Source organism: Malaya genurostris, chromosome 3 (genome assembly GCF_030247185.1).
Source record: "Malaya genurostris strain Urasoe2022 chromosome 3, Malgen_1.1, whole genome shotgun sequence".
Taxonomy (NCBI): Eukaryota; Metazoa; Arthropoda; class Insecta; order Diptera; family Culicidae; genus Malaya; species Malaya genurostris.
In genome coordinates, this window is record NC_080572.1 from 66,135,664 (window position 1) to 66,156,984 (window position 21,321).

The 21,321-nt window shown below is 38.0% G+C and overlaps 1 protein-coding gene across 1 annotated transcript in view; it reads left to right on the plus strand.

Annotated features, from left to right (window-relative positions):
• Positions 1–228: 228 nt before the first annotated feature.
• Positions 229–21,321, plus strand: part of LOC131439350 (transcription factor Ken 2) — a 180,174-nt gene continuing 159,081 nt past the window's right edge. The window contains exons 1-2 of the mRNA XM_058610257.1: positions 229–1,012; positions 2,324–2,451. The gene's annotated coding sequence lies outside the window, so the exon portion shown is untranslated. The remainder of the gene's footprint in view (positions 1,013–2,323; positions 2,452–21,321) is intronic.

The following is a 21,321-nucleotide window of genomic DNA, read 5'->3' on the forward strand; positions in this document are numbered from 1 at the left end:
AAAAAATAAAACTACGGCCAACAACAAAATCATCAACAGCGCAGCTTTTGTAATTTCCATTCGCTCTCGCTTCTCTTTCTGTTTCTGTTTCGCTTCGCTTTGCGCGTTCGTCCGTCGGGTTTTGGATTGGATTGGATTGGACCGACCGAACGCGCATCGACCGACCGATGACTGGCTTCTCTACCTCAACTACGGAAATTCAGCAAAAGCAAAAGTAGTCGAGAGTAGACAGCCGTTAGGTGATCACACACGGCGCGCGGGCTCTGAACAGTGCTGGGTACTGGTACCTTAACCAAACAGCTAAAACGACGACGACGACGACGTTCTTGGTTGAAAATTTTTTGTCTCTCATTTGCGCTTGCTGGCGGCCGTGCGGGTACTTCCCCCCATTTCCCGAGAACCGTTGATTCTAAACGAGTGAAAGTGTCCGACCATCTCGCATAGGGTCCATTTCTCCGGACGCGGGATCCACTTCGACGATCTGATTCCGGTAGTTGTGATAATTCTGAATGACAAGTGACATGATACTTAGCCGATACTGCTTTCTAACTTGGAAGTGAAGTGTTATTGTTCGGAGGCTAGTGATCTAAGTAGGCGAAAGATTCCTACTCCCATTCGCAAACAGGTGTCACAACTCTGTGTGGAAAAGGAGAAGTTTTCTGCATTGGGATTACTGCTGTTTCTGTGCAATAGTAGGAGCTGTGCGTGCGTGCAACCGTCCTGAATGCAGAATGACGTTTCGAAACGAGCGTAGTCTTCCCGAAGGTGTAGCTACCGTCGAAGCGAACGGGTGACGGCTCGAACGGTGCGAGATATTACGATAGCAAAAAAAAAAGTGTAGGAATATTTAATGGAAAACGTATTGCGGAAAAAAAGTGTTCAGTGGAAAAGAAATACAATTCAACTAGTTGAGCTTGTTTGGTACTGGTTTTTGGTGGTGAAGAAATCTGTGAATCTGTGCGGAAGTAAGCGGAACCGTAAACAGAACCAGTAGCAGTGATCGTGGAAATCGGTAGGTGTGTGGTAGCTGGATTCTTTTGGGGTCTTCAGAACCAGTTGTGCGTCAAACAGTTACGATTTGCGTGTCTGGGAACCAGTTTCAACTAAAAGGAAAAGTGAAGTCATTTCAGGAAATATTTGGTGTGTGTTTGTTGCACATTTAAGGTGGAAAAGTATGCTATGATACGCGAAAGAAGCGGAAAGTGGAATTTTGGTTACGGAATTGAAAGAGGATGCGACATGAAACGACCGTGCGGGTGTGCGGGTTTGTTGGAGGAAGAAGTGCACGGTAAAGAGAGTGTTGAAGCATAACTACACGACGGACCGGACGGAGAAGCCCACAGAAGAAGAGCCCAAAAGGAAAAACCAAAAAAAAAAGTTTTGTATTCCTACTTACGGCACATAAAAGTGCTCGGTCGGATCACGGGTTTTCGTTGAAGCAACTACGGAGATTCGCGAACGATCGCCATAACACCGGCTGGTTGGCTGGCTGGCACTGGTGAACGTCAGGAACGTCGTCCCATCGAATGCCACGGCGAACTCGGACTCCAGCAAGCATAAACTTTTACTTTCGTTTGGCGTTCCAAGTTGCGATCGCGCTCGGTACTCGGAGGAGGTTGCCTACGGATCGCCCGCCCGTTTCGTGTACGCGCGTGGCTGGCTCAGAAATCGATGGTGTAACCTTCGAGCCGCCGCCGCATTATTATTTTTATTACGAAATGTTATATAATATCGTTTACCACGTTTGTTCGGTTTGGTTGACCGAGCGCTTTTCCCGCGTTGATGCCAGCCGGTGAATGGCATGGAAAATGATTCGTTTTCTTTTTCTTCTCGTCGAAAGTGAATGGAACCGTTTTGCACTTCCACGGGCACCGGAAGTGACTGTAGTAGGCTGGGGATTGTTGGTGTATTCTACCTACTTCCGGAAACAGGTCTACGCTAGGTGAGATACTCCGGCGAGAAATGTTTCGTGTGTGATTAGAGAATTCTAGAATGGCATAATCTACATAATCACAATAATGTTCGGAAACTTCCGAACAACACTTCACAAAACGTCAGAATATCGCTTCTGATTCCTCTTGTTCTTCCCAGTACGGCAAGAAGCACAGGTGATAATTTCTGCACCTTCTCCGTCGCATGTCGGTAGACCGTGAAATTCTCCGAGCTGTGCACTTCTGCCTCCAGCAGCATCAGTAAAAGCGCGCGTGCAGTCTAGGCAGTTCCGAATTCCGAGCCCCCCCCCCCCTTCAACGTCCGTCCTACCCCGCACATGAACACACACACGGACATTGAAAATATTAATTCCAAACCCCATTCACCACAGAACTGCTGCTGCTGCTGCTGCTGCTGACGATCGACATCATCGTGTCCTCGAAGAACGCTACTGCCTCACAATCTCCCGAAGGGGATCTCCGTTTGATCTTCGTCGATCCGTCGTCGATCCTAGAAAAGGTAAGTTTTGGTATGACACAAAAACATCGAACACGACCAATCGCAGTTACACTACCGTCATCGACGCGATACGCGGAACAACGATACAGAAGTGAAGGGAAACTGAGGACCGAGGTTCGATGGGTTGATTTTGAAACCCTCGGGCACAGTGTCATTGGCTTATTGAAAGTGCAAACGAGCAGTTTTGTATTTAATATTTCTGTTTGGTACCATAGCACAATGGCAACAGACTGCTTTTTTTTGCAATCTGTATGTGTGTTTGTGTTGTTCGATGGTGCCTCTACCGATGCCCCAGTCGATTGACAGAGTAGTTCGCCTGATGTTGTACTGTGCAGAAATGTTGAAACATTTTTCATCAGACCTGAAAGTAGACCCCCGTAAGTAAGTTGACTTACTGACGAGGTTGATTGCATTCTGAATGATGAGAATTTGCAATCTTCTTGGGGTTTGTTACTAGTAGCATCAACATTGAGTAAAGTTGAGAAAAAACAACGTTTATAAAACCCTTTTCCATTGGAGAAACCTGGAACTGATCCAGGAAAGTTTCTTGAGACAAACAATGCCCATGAAACTGCGTTGCGTTCGCACTGAAAAATCCGAGTCCGAGTGAGCGTATCCGATATTAGAATCAGGTTCGAAACTGACACGAATCTCAGTTCAATGGAGTTACAACTACGATCAAAACTAGCTTCAATAAAAATAGTTTGACAGCAGTTAGGGTGAACACTGGGTTAGGTTAGGCATCAAGCGAAAAACGGCTTCAAATAAATCGGACGTCTCGCAAGGTAGTAATTTAGGATCCTTGATATTCGTATTGTTCTTCAACGAAGTTGCTCTGCGGGATGTAAATTAGCCTAGGCAATGTTGGTATCCGATTGTTCGTAGGTTGGTACACGAATAACGAGAACTCTACATTAAGGTAGCCAAATGCCAAGTAAATACATTGCCTCCTGTGATTTTATCTCCTGTCATGTTCGACGGTAACATTGATGGCACAATCTTCTCAAGAACGGATAAATTCTGTGATCTTGGAGATCGTCGGTCCTAAATCATCTCTTAGATTGTCACCGAATTCAATAATTTGCTTTCCTTCGAAGGCTTTGTTTTGCTCACTCGCTTAAAAGCGTCTGGAGTCTTCATTACACGAATTTAGAAATTAGATTCAACAAATGAGCGAAACAAGTCATGATTTCGGAAAAGAAGTGCATTTTCATGTTATGATATTATGATAATACACCATGATTAAATACTCTCGGGTAATGAGCAATTTGAACTTTCTTAAAATATGGAAAGATTTCAAATGTGAATGAAATGTAATGGTATGACCAACGAATTTCTGTGTAACAAGTGTTTCAAAAGTCATTTCTGTGAATAGCCAAAAAGTGAATTTTCTGATTCCTTATTAATAATTACAAAAAATAGCGTTTTGCAGAACGACACCCAAAATAACGTGTTCCTTAAACAGTTTTGTGTTCATTGCTCTGGGTTTGGATTTACTCAAAGTGCGTAAGTGTCTGACGCAAACGCCATTGTAACAAATTTCATATTTTTGCTATGGTCGGTATGAGTTCTCTGTTTTTTTTTTCATTTTTTTCATCGTTGAAAAGTCGTTTTGTTTGAGTCAAAGCGATATTCTAAATGGATTACATTTATTACTATGAAACGTTAGCTCTCGGATTGTTCTTCTAACAGAACTAAGAATACATACATAAGTCATTTAGGGGTTAACCGAGTTTAGCATTAAGCAGTTCAATTTGAACTGCTCTGCACTGATGAGTCAAAGACGAAACGTAAAAAAGTACGGGTGTGTAATGTCAGAGACATGACTGGATGTCGTGAATACGAATAAAACTGACACTCTTTCTTTATACTTCCGAATATCAATTAATTGATCGATTGTGTGAATTGTGCAAGCTTTCCTCTTTTTCACTACTAGAACTTGAAACGATACTCCTAAACTAAAGTACAGATTAGTTACATTAAAAATTCTGACAAACATTTAAATATTACAAAATAACCAGTATAGTTCTTTATGATAAAATAATGGTGGTTCTGAAAGGAACCTTTCATTAATGGCTTCTAAGTCGGTGCTAAGCATTTTATATAACAAATCAGCTTCAAGTGGTTGAAAAATGGGCCGTATACAGTATAGTGAAGAAAATTTCCCATAATTCTTTGGGTATACACTTATTGTTCTAAATAGAAATATACAGAATTTTGATGTCAATTGTTTCGTTTCGGATTTAAATATTTCAGTGAAAAAAATTATCAAAATGCCGTACGAGATAAATTTGTGGTATTCAGGAGGGCCAAATTGTATAATTCTCTAAGATATTAAACACTGTTGCGAATTTTGCACTACGAAAATTGCACAAAGCTAATCAAATTATCCTGAAAACTGGGGCTCTGTGACCTGAGCGTTTGAGGCTTTACACCACGCAAAAGGTTTACTTTCATTGCCGACTGCTCCTCCTGACGACCGAAGTCCAAATGAGAGGACAACCTGACTGATGTTGGTGGGAGAACCTCACCTCGACATCCAGTTTTGTCTGTAGCAATAACAGAAATGAACAGTTTTTATTCAAAGATTACCTTTTCTATTTGTTCAGTAGATTCTGATATGTGCCTGACTACCTCAAAACCGTCGTCCGGATGCGAAAAAGGCAAGCAAGCGTGATGAATTTTTCTCATTATTTCCAAAAGTTTTAGAAAACGTTGTTTTTCAATTATTTTTAGGGATTTTTCACGCTGTTGAAAATTTAATCACGAACTCCTGATCATATTACCGATAGCTTGTAGAAAAAAAATATGTTGTTGAGTTAAGTACATCAAAAGATATTCGTGGTAAAGTTCTGCCCATTCTTGTACAGGGTAACTTTTGAAATGGCGCCCCATAGTAAAGTAAGTCGTATTCAGGACAAAAGAACCGATTTGAAGAATTCTGGAGTTAGGAACTGGACCTGAGCTCAACAACTATATATAGAACTTGGAACAGACTCAGAATTCAGTTGGATTTTAGTAGACTACAATTTCGAAACTGAAATCAGTTCCGGATTCCATTTTCAGAATCCACTTCATCACGCAGGCTCTGAATTCTAAACCCATATTCCGGAACTAAGCGCTGAAGCTTGAAGACGATTTCTCGCCACGACTACAAAAAGGGTTGCATAGAGTACAGTAAAATGTCGCATAATTATTTGAGAGTATTATTATGATTCTAAAAAGAATCAAACAGAAGAATTCTGGAATAAAGAACTGGGCCTGAGTTCAAGAACTAAGTTTAGAATTAAGAGGAAACTCAGAGTTCAGTTGAAATTCTAGAACTACAGTTTCGAAACTGAAATCAGTTCCGGATCCAGAATCCAGTTTCAGAATGCGAATGAGAGTTGCTACCTGAGCGTTTGAAGTTTTAATCACGCAGAAGGTGCACTCTCCGTCGCTGCTGGTTGATGATATCGCCCCTCATTCTTACGATGTCTGCTTCCATCCAACACACATGAATAAATGATCGATTTTCGACCACGGTTCCCCTTTTATACGCCTTCAGATGAAGCTATGTGCCTGACTACCTCAAAATCGTCGTCCTTGCGCGAAAAAGCCTAGCAAAAGTACAGAGTTTTCCGCGTTGTTTTCAGAGTTTTAGAATTGTTCAGTTGTTTGTGGTTATCTCACACTGTTCAAAATAATATCCTAAATTCCTGATCATATTTTTGATGAAATGGCGAAAGAATTATGTTGCTACCCTTAATACAAGTCGAGATATTCACGATTAAGTTCTGACCATTCTTCTATATGGCAAATTTTGAAAAGGCACCCCATAGTAAAGTAAGTCGTATTCACGACAAAAATATCATTCAGATGTATTTACACAAAACATTCCTTCAATGTTTCCGAACTAAAAGGCCTAGTCGTGATTAGCCCATTCTTGATCTTCCATGGTGTCGCTTCTCAGTCAGTCTGCGACTAAAATATTAATAACAATTTATCAAATGAACTTGTAATGGTTGTATTCCGTTGTCTGCTTTTCGTCGTTCCATTAATCTATTACACAATCTGTCACATTGTCACTTGATTCACGAGGTTAAAAGTGAAAGAAAATTTGGAGTTACGAGTTTTGAATAAAATACGCTCCGCAAGTAACGCGTTTTCAGACCACGATATAATTTCTTGGAATAGGATTTATCGCGCCATGATTTGAATTATTTAGATAATAAAATCATGAATAATTATCATGACTTCATAAAAGTCTTAAAATGATTTGTTTCATGATCGATTAATCAGATTTCATTTCGTGTGGGGTCGCATTAAGAAATCAAATTAAATTGACTGTTTCGTACAAGCATTTGTACCAAAAAAAACCTTCCATTTTGTACTCCATACTGTGCCCCCTGATGTTCGCCCTGAAGCAACGTGAAGTGTTAAAATTAAACGGGTATAGAATCGTTTTGTTCGCATGACATTAAGAAATCTACCATGCTAATTGTTGGAAATCGGAACGTTACAGTGCCGAAGTAAAACTTAACAATTAAACTAGTGACGATGGCATTGATACTCTCTTTTGTTACAGTGACAGACGAAAATGCGATTATTTACGAATAAGGTAGTTAAAAAACGACAACAAGGCTGTTGGATGGGATTCTTTCGTTGAAAATACGTTGCTTATTTAGCTATCAAAATGGTAACTATAATTATTACGGCCCCGATAGCGATAGTAGAGAAGGCTGCTTTTTCGTTTTACAACAATGGCCGTTGTCCTAAGTTTATACGTGAAACCGTGTAATGTACACAGTTCGAATAAATCTTGTGATTTCACAGCTCATAAGAGGCACATAAATGGAGCGTCTTATTTCACACAAATTTATTTTCATGAACATGCAAAATTGTGTGATTTGAAAATTACATGGCTTGAAATCGAAAGAAATAAAAACCAAAAGATCAACAGCAACTGCGCCCGATTTGAACTGAGAAACATTAGATCACAAAGCACGTCAGTTAATCGACTGAGCCACAGAAGCACATACCTGTTTGATGAATAACTGATGTAATTTTCAACGTAAAAAAAGTTTTCCATATGTATGTATATTATTGGATATGTATAATATAATGGAAAACTATGGAACAAAAATTATTAGTATTTGCAGGAAAAAGATGTTCTAGGTTGCATAAATTTCCAAGATGGCGACTTCCGGTTAAACGATATTCGTGACAAACCATCAGAATATGGGTATTTTTGGAACGGGTTTGATGAGTACATGTCAGCAAACGATAGTTGAGGTGGTTCTGAATTCCAAGATGGCGACTTCCGGTTTATTAATATTCCTTGAAAACCCTTATACTCATCAAACCCGTTCCAAAAATACCTATATTATAAGTGTTTTCACGAAATATAAATAAACCGGAAGTCGCCATCTTGGAATTTCGAACCACCTCAACTATCGTTTGCTGACATGTTCTCATCAAACCCGTTCCAAAAATACCCATATTATAAGGGTTTTCAAGAAATATCAATAAACCGGAAGTCGCCATCTTGGAATTCAGAACCACCTCAACTATCGTTTGCTGACATGTACTCATCATACCCGTTTCGAAAATACCCATATTGTAGTAATTTCCATGGAATATAAATGAGCGGGAAATAATTAGCATTGTATGCAAAAACCTCTTTTTACGAAGTAGGTTCGTAAAAAAAGTTCACGTTATTTGGGATTTTGTTCGTAAAAAGAGTTACGTAAAAAGAGGTAACGTAAAAAAAGTTTACGTAAACGGAGGTTTGGGTGTACATATAAACCCATACAGCGTACGAATGGAATGTTGCATCATTTGACAAGTTAAGTAGTACCGGATTGTATCGTGCATTATGTGCTCTTTCTTTCATTAACACTTGAAGTCATTTTTGGTTTCCAGTAAAAATCGTTTACTGAGAAGTGTCGATGTTCAACCGAAACATCACAAATCGGCTAACAATTATTTTTACCCGGTGGTTGGAGCAATTAGATACTGTGATTTGTCATTTTTTAGCCACTCTTTCTAGCCAATTTTTTCTCACATATTTTCATTATATTGAAGTAAGAAGGTTATTTTGGTTTCATCTTGTCGTAGGGGAACGAGTGATGTCGGCATTGGTACAAACTTTTGTTCACAGTGAGAGACGAAAATGCTTCGTCTCTCTTCGTTTGTTTCAGATGCGATCATTTACGAATGAGGCAGTGAAAGAAAACGACTATGAGGCTGTTGGATGGGATTCTTTTGTTGAAAATACGTGACAATTATATTCTTCTCTGGTCTACGGGCTTATGAGTGAAGTATTTCGAGTATCGTTACCGTTGATTCAATATGAACAGTACCCACGGAAAATTGCACACATTTGAAACAGTAAAACATTAAGGGCAGTACCGTAAACTGGTAGGTTTTTTGCTATTTTCCCGTTTCAAATTAAATTTTCTTAAAAACGATGAATATATAAAAACCCACCTGACAATGTCTTCGAAATTCAGTTGAGAATATTCTGTGGAATTTTCAGAAAGATTCATTGAGTTTAGCAATCGTATTTTATTTTTTCTGACTGAAGAACTGCTGAGAATTGGAACGCTCGAAAATGCATACCTCTACTTGTTCATCGAATATTTCGGCTTTGAAGGCTTGTATCATAAATCTACCGTGACAAAGTCTAGATAATTCAGTTTAGATGCGATTAGGACATAAAAACAGTTTCAATGCATGCGCCATTTTTATCGCTTTGGTTTCCTGATAGTATTCTGGAAAAGGAGAAAGAAATAAAATTGGCTCAACAAGGCTGCCAAACACACAGACGTTTCATTGTGTATAAACTCATTTTTTGTTTCATTCAATCTTTGTGAAAGTTGAATATTTTTTCATTGTGTTTTGTAATCCATGTAATGTCCAATCCATACAATAGATTTATGTGATAAAACTTCTCAGTTTGCTCATATACGAGAGAGTACAAGAGAAATACGATGCGCAAAGGGAATTGAGCGAGCCACGTGGTCGATTTAAAACTCAACACGCGACCCTCTGTCCTCAGACCTTAATTGTACACGTACATACATTACGTTTCCTACAGTCATTACTTTACTGAGAATTTGTTTCCGAAATACCAATTCTCTCTTGTTAACTCAAGGAATTTGAGAAAATTGTGAAATTCCTAGATCCCATTCTAAAAAGTGTTTAAACCAAAAAGGCGGGAGGATAATGTCAGAGATATAACTGGATGACGTGAATACGAAGGGAAAGAGTGCTTTCCCACACTTTCAAATATCGAAAATCACACATACTAGTTGATTGATTGTGTGAATTTTGCAAAACTTTCAATGCGTCACTTGCATCATTGTAGCGGTACAATTATAAGGTGGAACACCCGAGAGCAAAAAAATTACGAGGTTGTTTAGACCAATTAAATCCAAAATGCAATGTTCAAATTAATTCATTAACTGAAAAATCCTCGACAAATCGTTTTCAACCATCTAGGAATCCTAAGTTGAGAATTATTATGAATTTGATTCCAAAAACTTACTTGTCGTTTGCTGACTCTTTTACTTAGGTTGCGTAATAAACTTTGCACATGGCTTTGCGGTTTAAGTGGATTTGCTAATTGGCAAGAGCAGTTCAATGTGAACCACCATGCACTGATGCTGTGAAGGCGGAAAGGGCTGAAATACTGTGAAGAATAGTGTATAATCTTTATAAGAATTGTGTATATGTTTCAGAATCATGCTCTGAAAATTATTCTATTTAGAATGATTGAATTTTTTTTTGAGTTTTTCATTGTCTTCTATGAAATTTTCCAGACTACCATGGTTGAAGGTGGAAAAACGCTTCGGCACAATCGTCTGAACGATCCACTTAAGTGGAGTAAACTTTTCGACTGCTTAGCAGTTCAAGTTGCACTGCTAAGTGAGAATAGCTGTTCAATTTGAACTGCTAGTTCAGCACCGATGATTAGAAGAATTAGGAGTATTCTACAGAAAATGGCTGCACTGCAAACAAAATCACTAAACAAATCAATGATATGAAAATCATTCTTTAATAAAGAAAATTAGTAATTTTTTTGGAGTTTATTGCTGACGGTAATAATTTTTTTCCGAATACCATTGTTAGAGATGGAAAAAATACTGATAAATCGGACGCTTCGGTGTGCAATCGTCTGAATGTTTTACCTAAACAGTAGAGTAAACCTTGGGACTGTTCAGTGGTTCAAACAGAACTGCTAAAAAGGCAAGAGTAGTTCAATTTAAACTGCTAGGCACGGATGTTTCGAAGACGATCGGTGTTGAAAAACTGTGCAAAACGGCAGGGTTGTTACGGTCGGGCGGATTTCGCAGTTTTCGCGGTTTCGCGACTTTCGCGGATTTAGCGCGGTTTCTGCTCAGATTTTGATGCGATGGCGCGGATTTCAAGGAACAACATTTCACATTTGTGAATCATTTGTTCGAAGAAAAAAACAGTTCTTTATAAATTTTTGAAGCTTGTGAGTTTTAAGAAACCCAACAAAATTGAAGATGAGCGAACGTTTCAGCAATTGGTCGAGCTGGCCGAATTGGTAAATTTTCACCTCGATAAAATTGAAATTTACGGGAAGGCGGTTCTAGAAAATGTTTTCTTCAGAGGACAAAATTTTGAAATTATAGTTCTGAATTTTACAACTCTGACTACATGTCTGAGAGTCAGCATGGATTCAAGCCAAATCGTTCAACTTCCACAAATTAAGTAACCTACACTTCGTTCATCATACCTTCTTCATAAGTATGACTACAAGTAGATTCTACATACCCTGATTTCGCTGCTGCGTTCGACAAAATCATTCATCACATAACGATCTCCAAGTTAAGTAGACTGGGATTTAACGGATCATTTTTGAATTGGCTTCGACCATATATAACTAGTCATGAAATGATAGTGGAATTATAAGACTGTAGAACCTCATCATTTGCTGTTACCTCTGGAGTTCCTCATGGAAGTCACCTTGGACCGTTTATAATTTTATTGTATGTCAACGATCTAAATTTTTCGATCAAGTGTATGAAACTATCGTTCGTTCTTGATTTTAAATAATTTCATACAATCACATCTGCAGCTGACTCAGAGCTTCTACAATAACAGTTTAACTAATTGGTGTAACATCAACAAAATGGAAACAATCTAAATGCCACTAAATTCTCTGTCATTTTATTTTGTCGCAAAAAGTCTGTATTCAAGTTCGACTATAATATTTCACAAACTGTTCTCGAACGCACATAGTCTGTTAAGGACCTGGGTGTTCTTCTGGATTCCAAGTTAAATTTTAAGGAGCGCATAGAATTTACTGTCACCAAATCCTCTAAACTATTCGGATTTATTTTCCGCGTTACTAAAATATTCTCTGTTGTACATGCTTGAAAGCTCCGTAGTTTACTTTAGTTCGCTCAACTCTTAAATATGCTGCTATTATCTGCTCACCTTATTACCAAAAGGATATCCAACACATTGAAGCGACTCAAAATCGTTCCTCATGTTGTTGTCTCATCAGATTTAGTTACTATAGAAGAACTAGATTTAATGGAATGTATCATTTGGATGATTGAAATCTGTTAATGCAAAAGATGAGGAGGTTTTATGCCTGCTGGAGAGCAACGCTGAACAATCATAGCAAAGTGACGTGTTGTATGCGGACTTATTTATTGTGTTTATATGAGAAAATTATGCAGATTTTTAAATTATATGTAAGTGGATTTTAAAGTTCTGCGAAAAGACTCAACTGCATTAAAAATAGTAGTGTAATACTTCGCACGAATATCGCGCGTATTAGCCTTCCACTTTGCGCGGATTTCGCGCGTTTTAGCTTTCAACTTCACGCGAATTTCGCGCGTTTTGGCTTTGAAATTTTTCGTAACAACCCTGAAACGGCTGCTCCGTAATTAAATTCTAATAACGTATCATGTTTCTTGTACTAATTAAAAAAAACAATCCATGAGCACCGAATACATTTTCTAAGACATAATTCCTCATGAAAATGGAATGCAAATTAATATATAAAACATTCACACAATTAATTACTATAATTAGTGCTAGTGCTGTTAGTCGAACAGAACAGGTATTCAGTATTTCGATTAGCCTCAAGCCGTTCACAAATATTGTTTGTTCGTTTGTTTGGATATCAGTTAAGATTTACCGACGGCATGAGAAATTCGTTCTGTGAGTTGGTGCCCGAATTATCATCGCAATCAATGTGAAACATTACAGCAATCGTAAAATTTTGACGTGAACTAACAACTTCACAATTTCACTGTTTTAGTGAATGCGTCTAGGAAATGGCGCTAAAATTTGTATTGCGAAAAATTGAGGCCTAGTCGATAGACAGACACCAGCAAATTCCTTCATTGCTTCAGAACAACTGCTTTAAATCGTGCCATGATTTTCACGTGAGTTGAATCTTCATAATCTTCCGAAGAATTCCGATCATCATTGGACTCTCGAGATGATTAAATAAATTTAATTAAATTTTTCGAGAATTTCCCGAAAATTTTAATTTTTTCTCAAAAAAAAAACGAGAAAGGGAATTGAAATATTTTCGCAAATCTTTATTTCTGCTGTTTCTCTCTAATAAAAGCTAAACTAAGTTCACAACGACTCAAACGAGTTAAAAGAACAAAATGAAGATTTCGTCAAATACAACGCGAATTTATTTGTTCTTACGTTTCGTCTTCGACTCACCAGCACGCACAGCAGTTTATGTCAACCTAAACCACTGAGCAAATGAAAAGATTATGTTATGTTTATGTTTTCCGAGTTATGTTCTACGTTCAGGGTTATTGATTCGGCATAACAATTATCTCTAATAGAAACTGTCTCATCATTGTCTCAAAATTTTGATTAGACATTTCAGGAATAGGGAACAGCCCTACTGGAGCTGCAATTTTGTAATTTCTGTTTCCTCGGGCATGAAACCTCCTCATTTATACCAACAAAGCCAATTGGTACATTGAAGGCTTATAACATAATCACAATAAAAAATCCGAGAAATTACTTCTTTTGTTTACAGGATACAAGAATCCCGTGCAAATCACTTGTTACCTATGACAATCAGTTGGCCACATGTCAATATTGCCAAAAAGCTGTTCACTACGGTAAGCCATGTGATAAACTGGACAAGGATTCAACTACACCAAATGACAACGGTGCTTCCTTCATACCAACCCCAAGCAACCCCAGTACACCTGTGACAGTCACAGTTTGTTTTTGTTTCTCTCTACAACCAGTTAGATAAACAAAAAGCATCCAAACCAGTTTAGCATGTATTGAAGTCAAGTCTGTCGAGTTTAGTAATTGTAATTCGATGGTCTATTCAATCGAATGCCACCAGGATACCTGTGTGGATGAAGTCAACCTGCAGACGCGATAAATAGATGTATATCGAACGACGAAGGAGGGAGGGGAGGGGAGGGGTGTCAGCTATTTTTGGTGCATTGGATTTATGTTTCGTCTTCGACTCGTCAGTGCATGACAGTTTCTGTGCAACGGTGAAATTTCAGCGGAATAAATCCAAAAGCCGCAAAAAAATTTTTGATCTTAGAACTGCATGAAACGTCCAGATCTGGTGTAAACTAAAAAAATTGTTTAAATCGACCTTAGGACCTCGAAATTGAAATTTCGGAAATAGAAAAAAAAATTTATGCGGAATGTCTTCGAAATGCATGAAACGTTTTTTTGCCTTTCTCTATAGAAAGGTATTAGAATTGCTGGAAAAACCGACTTTCGAACGGAGCCTTGGAGACCCATAGTGTTATATACCATTCGACTCAGTTCGACGAGATCGGAAAATGTGTGTGTGTGTGCACTTTTCGAAGATATTTGAACGCGCTTAATTTCTTCAGAGATGGCTGAACCGATTTTAACAAACTTGGGCTCGTTTAAAAGCTACTGTCAGGCCGTTGATCAAGATCAAAGATCAAATGGCTGTGACTTTTGGTTCCGAAGATATGATTGTATAAGTGACGTAACCGACAAAAAGCGTTGTATTTTTACGCGCTCAATTTTCTCAGAGATGACTGAACCGATTTTAACAAACTTATGCTCGTTTAAAAGCTATAATCGAGCCATTGATCAAGTTCAAAGATCAAATGGCTGTGACTTTTGGTTCCGGAGATATGATTGTATAAGTGACGTAGCCGACAAAAAGCGTTATATTTTTACGCGCTCAATTTTCTCAAAGATGGCTGAACCGATTTTAACAAACTTAGGCTCGTTTGAAAGCTACTGTCGGGCCATTGATCTAGTTCAAAGATTAAATAGCTGTGACTTTTGGTTCCGGAGATATGATTGTATAAGTGACGTAATCGACAAAACACGTTGATTTTAACCGCTCTTATGTATATAAGTGTGCCAATGTTTTGGAATCACCTTTATTTTCATAAAGCGCCAGTGCTCAAAAGTTTAAGCACCTCGAAAAATGTCCTCAGGCAAAATTTGAGCTGAATCGGACATGCGTAAGGGGTGCTGCCCGGCGGTTAAGGTTTTAAAATTTTCGATCTTGAAAAAGCACCAAATGAAATGTTTCAAAATCGAAATTTTTTTTTGATGCCGAAACTCTTAAAACTGCATGAAACGTCGAGATTTTGTGTCATCTCAGAAAATTTTTTTTGAAAAAATCAACTTTCTGTAATTTTTTTGCTATAGTCCCAAAAAGTCGATTTTTCAACAATTTTTTTTTTCGAGATGACACTAAATCTCGACGTTTCATGCAATTCTAAGCCTTTTGGCATCAGAGATTTGCATTCTTTGGCACATTAGTTCCACTTAATAAACTGCGTTTTTCGGCCATAGTGGTTTTAGGGTGGTCCTAAAACAAACTATAGAGAAATACATCCTTCCACAATAATTTAGAATAATCAATTTAAGGCAACTTTGTCGAAGATATTGGTTGTGTATCTTTAACCGTTTTTATATTAGAACTGTTAACATATCCTTAGTTAGGGTGCTTCTTAAAAAAACAGTTTTTATTCAGTAACTCTTTCATTTGAATTTTCTCAATAAAGTAATGTTCTAAGAAATTCAGGAGCCTACAAAGACGCAACTTTTAGTGGAAGAAGATTTTTTTTATACTACCTGGCTCAATAGTTATGTAAGATTTTAACAATAAAATACGCCTTTTTTAAATAACGGTTTCTAAAAATGGGGCAATAAGAAAAAAAATTTTTTATTGCATTTGATAGTTTGTACTTTTTTATATAATATTAGAAAAAATTGGATAACAGTTATTTTTCTATCTCATTTAAATCAAAATTTCTTACAAGTATTTTTGTACGTTGTCATATAACATCTAGTTTAGTAATATACTAAGGAGTGTTAGAAAAAGGAATTGAGAGTGTATTTTCATAACAAATATTTAAAATCTATTCTTTGGACATTTATGTTACGTATAGTAAGATGTACCTTTTAAACTTTTTATCTTTCTCATAAAGAAAGGTTTTACAATCACTGTGAAAACTGATTTCTGAACAGAGGTCCTTAAAGCCGAATATCATATACCAATCAAATGTGTTTGTATTTGTCACATTTTTGCGCACGAATTTTTTTTCGGAGATGGTTTAACTGATGTTTACAAACACAGTTTTAATGGGGATCTCAGAGAAATCTCCTAATTTTCATTTCATTTATATGCAAGTACATGGTGAAAAGCGTCAACAAATCAATTTCCTAGTGTTTCTTATAAGTGGCCATGCAAAGGAAGGGGATTTTCCTAAACTACTTAGTAAAATTAATTGGAACAATAAGTATATTAACAAGTATCATATTACAACATTAGATGCCGGGTATTTGCGGGAAGGAAAACTTTGTTAGTATTTTGGTTTGTTTTGTTTTTCAGAGAAATGATGGGATCGGAAGTCATTAGAAGCCTTAAGAAAAGATCTTCTAAATTGACCTGTCTGTTGAATTTTCTTGTCTTTTTTTTCTAAATCTTCGAATGCATTTCTTTCTCGTTTCTGCTGCTTCTTCTGAGAACATTCCAATTGGAAGAATTGCATATTGTACAATAACCACTCCATGCACGAGTAATTTGTGTACAGTTGGTGACAAAGCGTTCCAACCATACATATTCTGAAAGACACCACATCGATCTGCATATGCTGTTAATTATGTTAGTGATAGTATAACATAAAATCTTTCCAATAAATCTTGATCCAGTCCTGTAATTTTAGCAACTATCTCTCTTCTTTCAAAAAAAAACCGCCTCGCAACATTACTGCTGTTTCCTCCCCCTGGCCGAGGTTCGCTGATGCGTAGACCCAATTGCTCTTGATTATTTTTCTTTGAAATTTTCTACGTTGGTTTCTCCAAGCACAAACGATAAGAAATCTGAAGAAGCAACTCCATAGTACGAATATACGCATGAAGCGGAGAGAGTCCGAATTGGTACTGAATTGCCAAAACTGATGAAACTGACATGAAGACAAAACGCAAAACTAACCTGACGCCACACTTGCTCAGTTCAATTAATCGTGTAGTTTTTTATTCAGAGTAAGGTTCATCTGAACTATTCGGAAAACTGAACGTGTATGGGCCGCTTTAGGTTTCACACGAACCTAACATAATCACACACACTACGTTGAATGAACATAATTTGAAAGATAACGGTGTTATTGTAAATTTAAGCATCGGTATATGTTAAACAAAAACTTGATTCATCATGAAGTTGTGATGTGATCTTGTAAAACTTACTTCGTTTTTTTTTCACCGCAGTCAATCTCAAACGAATGAACACGCTTTAACAATTCAGTAGTCCTGTCACGTGTTTTTCTCGCGCAAAATGGAACTTTTAACGACTTTTTCGTAGTTGAGCCCATGGTATGAAAGCAGGGTTGATAACCTTGTTCAAATTCATTTTTTTTACGTTTCGTCTTAGACTCGTCAGTGCAGAGCAGTTCAAATTGAACTGCTTAATGCAAACTTAAACACCTTGAACCGCTAAGCAGACATAAAGTTAATGCTCTTTGCAAAACACTTATTAATTGGCACCGAATGACAATTTTTTTATTGAAGGAAAAATTGTTTTTTTTTTCGTGAATTGATTCTAAATTTTTAATGTCAATTCGATAAGGAAGTTTCTCAGTATTTTTATTGGAAAATTTGACTGATTTTGTTACAATCACAGGTATAATACTTTTTTGTGGGCTTATTAGTCATTTTCGTTAATTATTCGAAAAAAAAACGTTTGAAAAAGTTTAACTGTTTTTAAATGACAGTCTAGATAAATTTTGAAAAAAAAACGAAGTATGCAATGTGACATTTTAGGACAAAGTCTACATATCCAGAAAGCTTCATTCAAATCTGAGAAAATTCTGCTAACTGCGTATATGATTTAGTGCTGAATTCGTCATATTTAAGTCAATTTTCAAGTAATTATTTACACTTTTCCATGCGTATGGAAATCCTTCTCTTGCTACCGAAACTATGATCAGCAATTTATGATGAAATTTTCAGAAGTATAAAATAACCACAAATATATCTAAATTATAAGTTTTCTAAATGTCATCCAGTTATGTCTCTGAGATCACCCTCCCACTCTTTAGATTCCAAAGTGGCGTATTCACCCGAGTTTCGATTCCGTTAACACAATATACGAGCTTGTGAGATTTCCTCTACTCTTCTAAGCAAAGTTTTGTTTCTGTTGATTGACGTACTCTTCTCGGAGCAGTACCGGGTTCATAGTATTATTTTTAGTACATTGATTTCTACAACAGAACCGAGCAAATTACAGACATTGTCCAACCAATCGCAACCAATCAAAAGAATCACCCTGTTTTTCCCAACCAAGAAAAAAAAACGTTGATTCTGAGTCACATTACCATCGAAGAAAGACAACAATTTCCCCGTTGACAGCGTTGCGCCTTGCCTTGAGCCTCGAAATGAGGTCACCTTTTCGGATTCCGTCAGTTCAGTCGAAATTAGCACGTCTGCGGTGCCATCGGGAACATGTGCATGTGCATGCTTTGTTCTTAGCACAAAATGCACCCATCAATTCCGATTAAAGTTGCTAATCAAATACTTGGTGCCGCAGGATCGCGCTGCTACTCGAAAGTTCGCTGCACCACCGGACCTCAGCGGAATGTGATAATTACTTGTTGGTTAAATCTTCATTTTAGTACTAAAAATATGTAAAGGGATCAACAACAAGCTAACATAAATTACCAATCCGAAATTTCGAAACCTTATCGGATTAAGTTTTGCGAACCCAAACCTCCCCCCCCAAAGTGCTCCAAGGTAACGCGAATCCTTGAGTTTTTTTTTTCGGAAATCTCAGCCCCAACCCCAAATCGAACTCAAAACCGAAGCCGATGTGCTTTCGAAAGCGTGACCAACCGTGAACCGGCAGGCAGCGCCATTCCTCGCGTTTCGCAAGCCATTTCCGCTTCCTTCGGCATCGGTGCTCTAGACACGGCCGCCTGTGCCACCACGCTGTGTGTCACAGTTCGATTGATTTCTAGTTCAAGGAGTTGTTATTTCACCGATCGGTAACATGTCTTAGCCAAGCTGGGTTAAGGCGTTTGCGAAGAGGCGTGAAGAAAAAGAATTAAGAAAAAAAACTACCAGATTTTATTGCATTTCCCCTCCGGTTATTGGTCCTTTCTCTCCCACCCTGGTTCCGAAAGCGTAGATCCGATAAGACCGATGGAACGAACGACGGACGGTGGAAAGGGACGGCCAGTGCAAATATGGGTGTCACACACTGCATGCACTGCATTCCCGTTGGTAAGTCGAGCGCGGAGGGAATGTCGGACGAAGGAAGCCCTCATTAGGCAGAACAGAAAGAGAGAGTGTTTTCGGTTGCACTTTTCCCCTATTCGGTTGCAATTTGTTGTTGTTTTGTTTTCTTGCGCGTCTTGTTTGCTCGCTGCTTCTACGATTGCCAGCAGAGCCGTTAGCCTGAACCAAGTGTCCTTGTCCAATAGGTTTATTTACTCGGGTTCGGGTTCTTGCTGGAGCAGGAGAAGGAGGAGCAAGGACGGATCAGTACGGAAGGAAAGTGATGATAACTAGTGACTAGAAAGTGAGTGACTGAGATGGAAAGAGAAAGAAGGTCCATTAGACCGGAAGGAGAATGAGTGGACGGGGATTGTGGCTGCTGCTGTTAGTGTGAAACAATATTCTGGATGAAGGGTGTTATTTTTCGGGATGACGCAATCCCGGTGGGATATGCTAAGATGAGAAAAGGATGCGAAAAATAATGCTATAGGGCAAGGGTGCATTTTGCTCGAGGTAAATTTGAATATTGCGTGTTAAATTTCGTGGCAACGCACGATTCACGAGGGTGTGCCAAGTTGATTGCTTTCAAACGAGCACAGGGAGCATGCTTCCTCGATTATGGCCCTGTGTGTGTCATCTAACTGCTGAAGTTTCTTACCAAAAAGAAAATTCAAATATTGAACCATTTGTGACAAAATAATTTAACAAATTTACGTTATGAGTGCAGAGTTCATTTTTTAACTAGGAGCAGCTGAAACTGCTCAGAGAATCGCCAGAGAAGATCTGAAAACGATCCGTTTCTGTATTTCGGGACACACGAAACAAATTCGAAAAGTTTATCAAAGCATCAAATTATAACAAGGTGATATGCAAAATGCTAATTTCTGAATTGCAATAAATGCTGCAAACGATGTCCATGGAATCAAGTTGAAAATTTAAAATCACTTCAACAATCAGATGTCAAGGCGAAATACTTGAACTAGTTGAAGAATTTTCAATAATTTCAAATGAATTATTACCTACAAATCATTTTGCACCCTCTCATTCTGCTACTAACGCAGAAGGCGATAGCACCCAGTCGACGCCGTTCTACTGGAGGGCATGAGATTGGAACTTGTGAGCGCTTAGTTATCTCACCATTTGACTCAAACTCAAACTCACCTTTATACTTAAACTCAGACCCAGGATCCACAGATAGACAATAACAGGTCCGAGGCAAAGCAAAAGAACGAGGAAAAAAACGCGTTACTGCGGAAATCCGTTAAAAAAACTTCAGAGTAACTGATCCTCTTTTATGTATCTAGTCCTAAATCTTTAATAGCTTTAATTTCTTGAAAGCAGGAGTACATATCATTTGATAATTTAATTTTCGAATTTTAATAGAAAGTGATTAGGATTTTTACCTTTTACCTTTTTTGCGATATCGAGAATGCGTATTTATATCAGGTGTACAACTTTGCTTCCGCCGTTTTCCGATAGGTGGCTGTACCGGCTGGGGCTGGTCAAAATACATAGATGATAATGCCTTTAAAGTGAGTGTGTACCAGGGCCGGTGAAACATGTTATGCCAAGGTGGGTAATTTTTCGTACCGGGGAGAACGATATTATTGAAATAATATTTATCCCTTAAAAGTGTAAGGTCGATTTCTAATAATGTTTTGTTTAGACATAACTTTACGCGTAAATCGCGTAAATTAGAAGTTTGAAGCGTTTTCCGTACTTTGTTTTGAAACAAAATTGCGTATTTAAGGGCTAATACGACATAAAACTATTGTGGGGTTGTTCGAACTGTTGACGTAGGACTACCCAGCTAGTTTCAAAATCACTACCAGTATTTGTTTTGAATATTAAGGCAGAAGTCTTTGTATTCCGCAAAAACTCATTTGTGTCTGCGAATTTTCGAAAATTATTCTTTGAGAATTTTCGATCAAAATGTGTCTCGCGAGAATCGAACGGCGCACAAAACATGTCTACAAACAACCGCTGATATTTATAACACTATCTATCTATGTTCAAAAAGTCCCGGGACTGAGCCAGAGATGACGTTTGTAATGTCAAACTAGCCTCATTTTTCGAAAGTACCAACCTTCAGATGACATATGTCAAATTTGCTCGTCAATTGCACCTACCGAC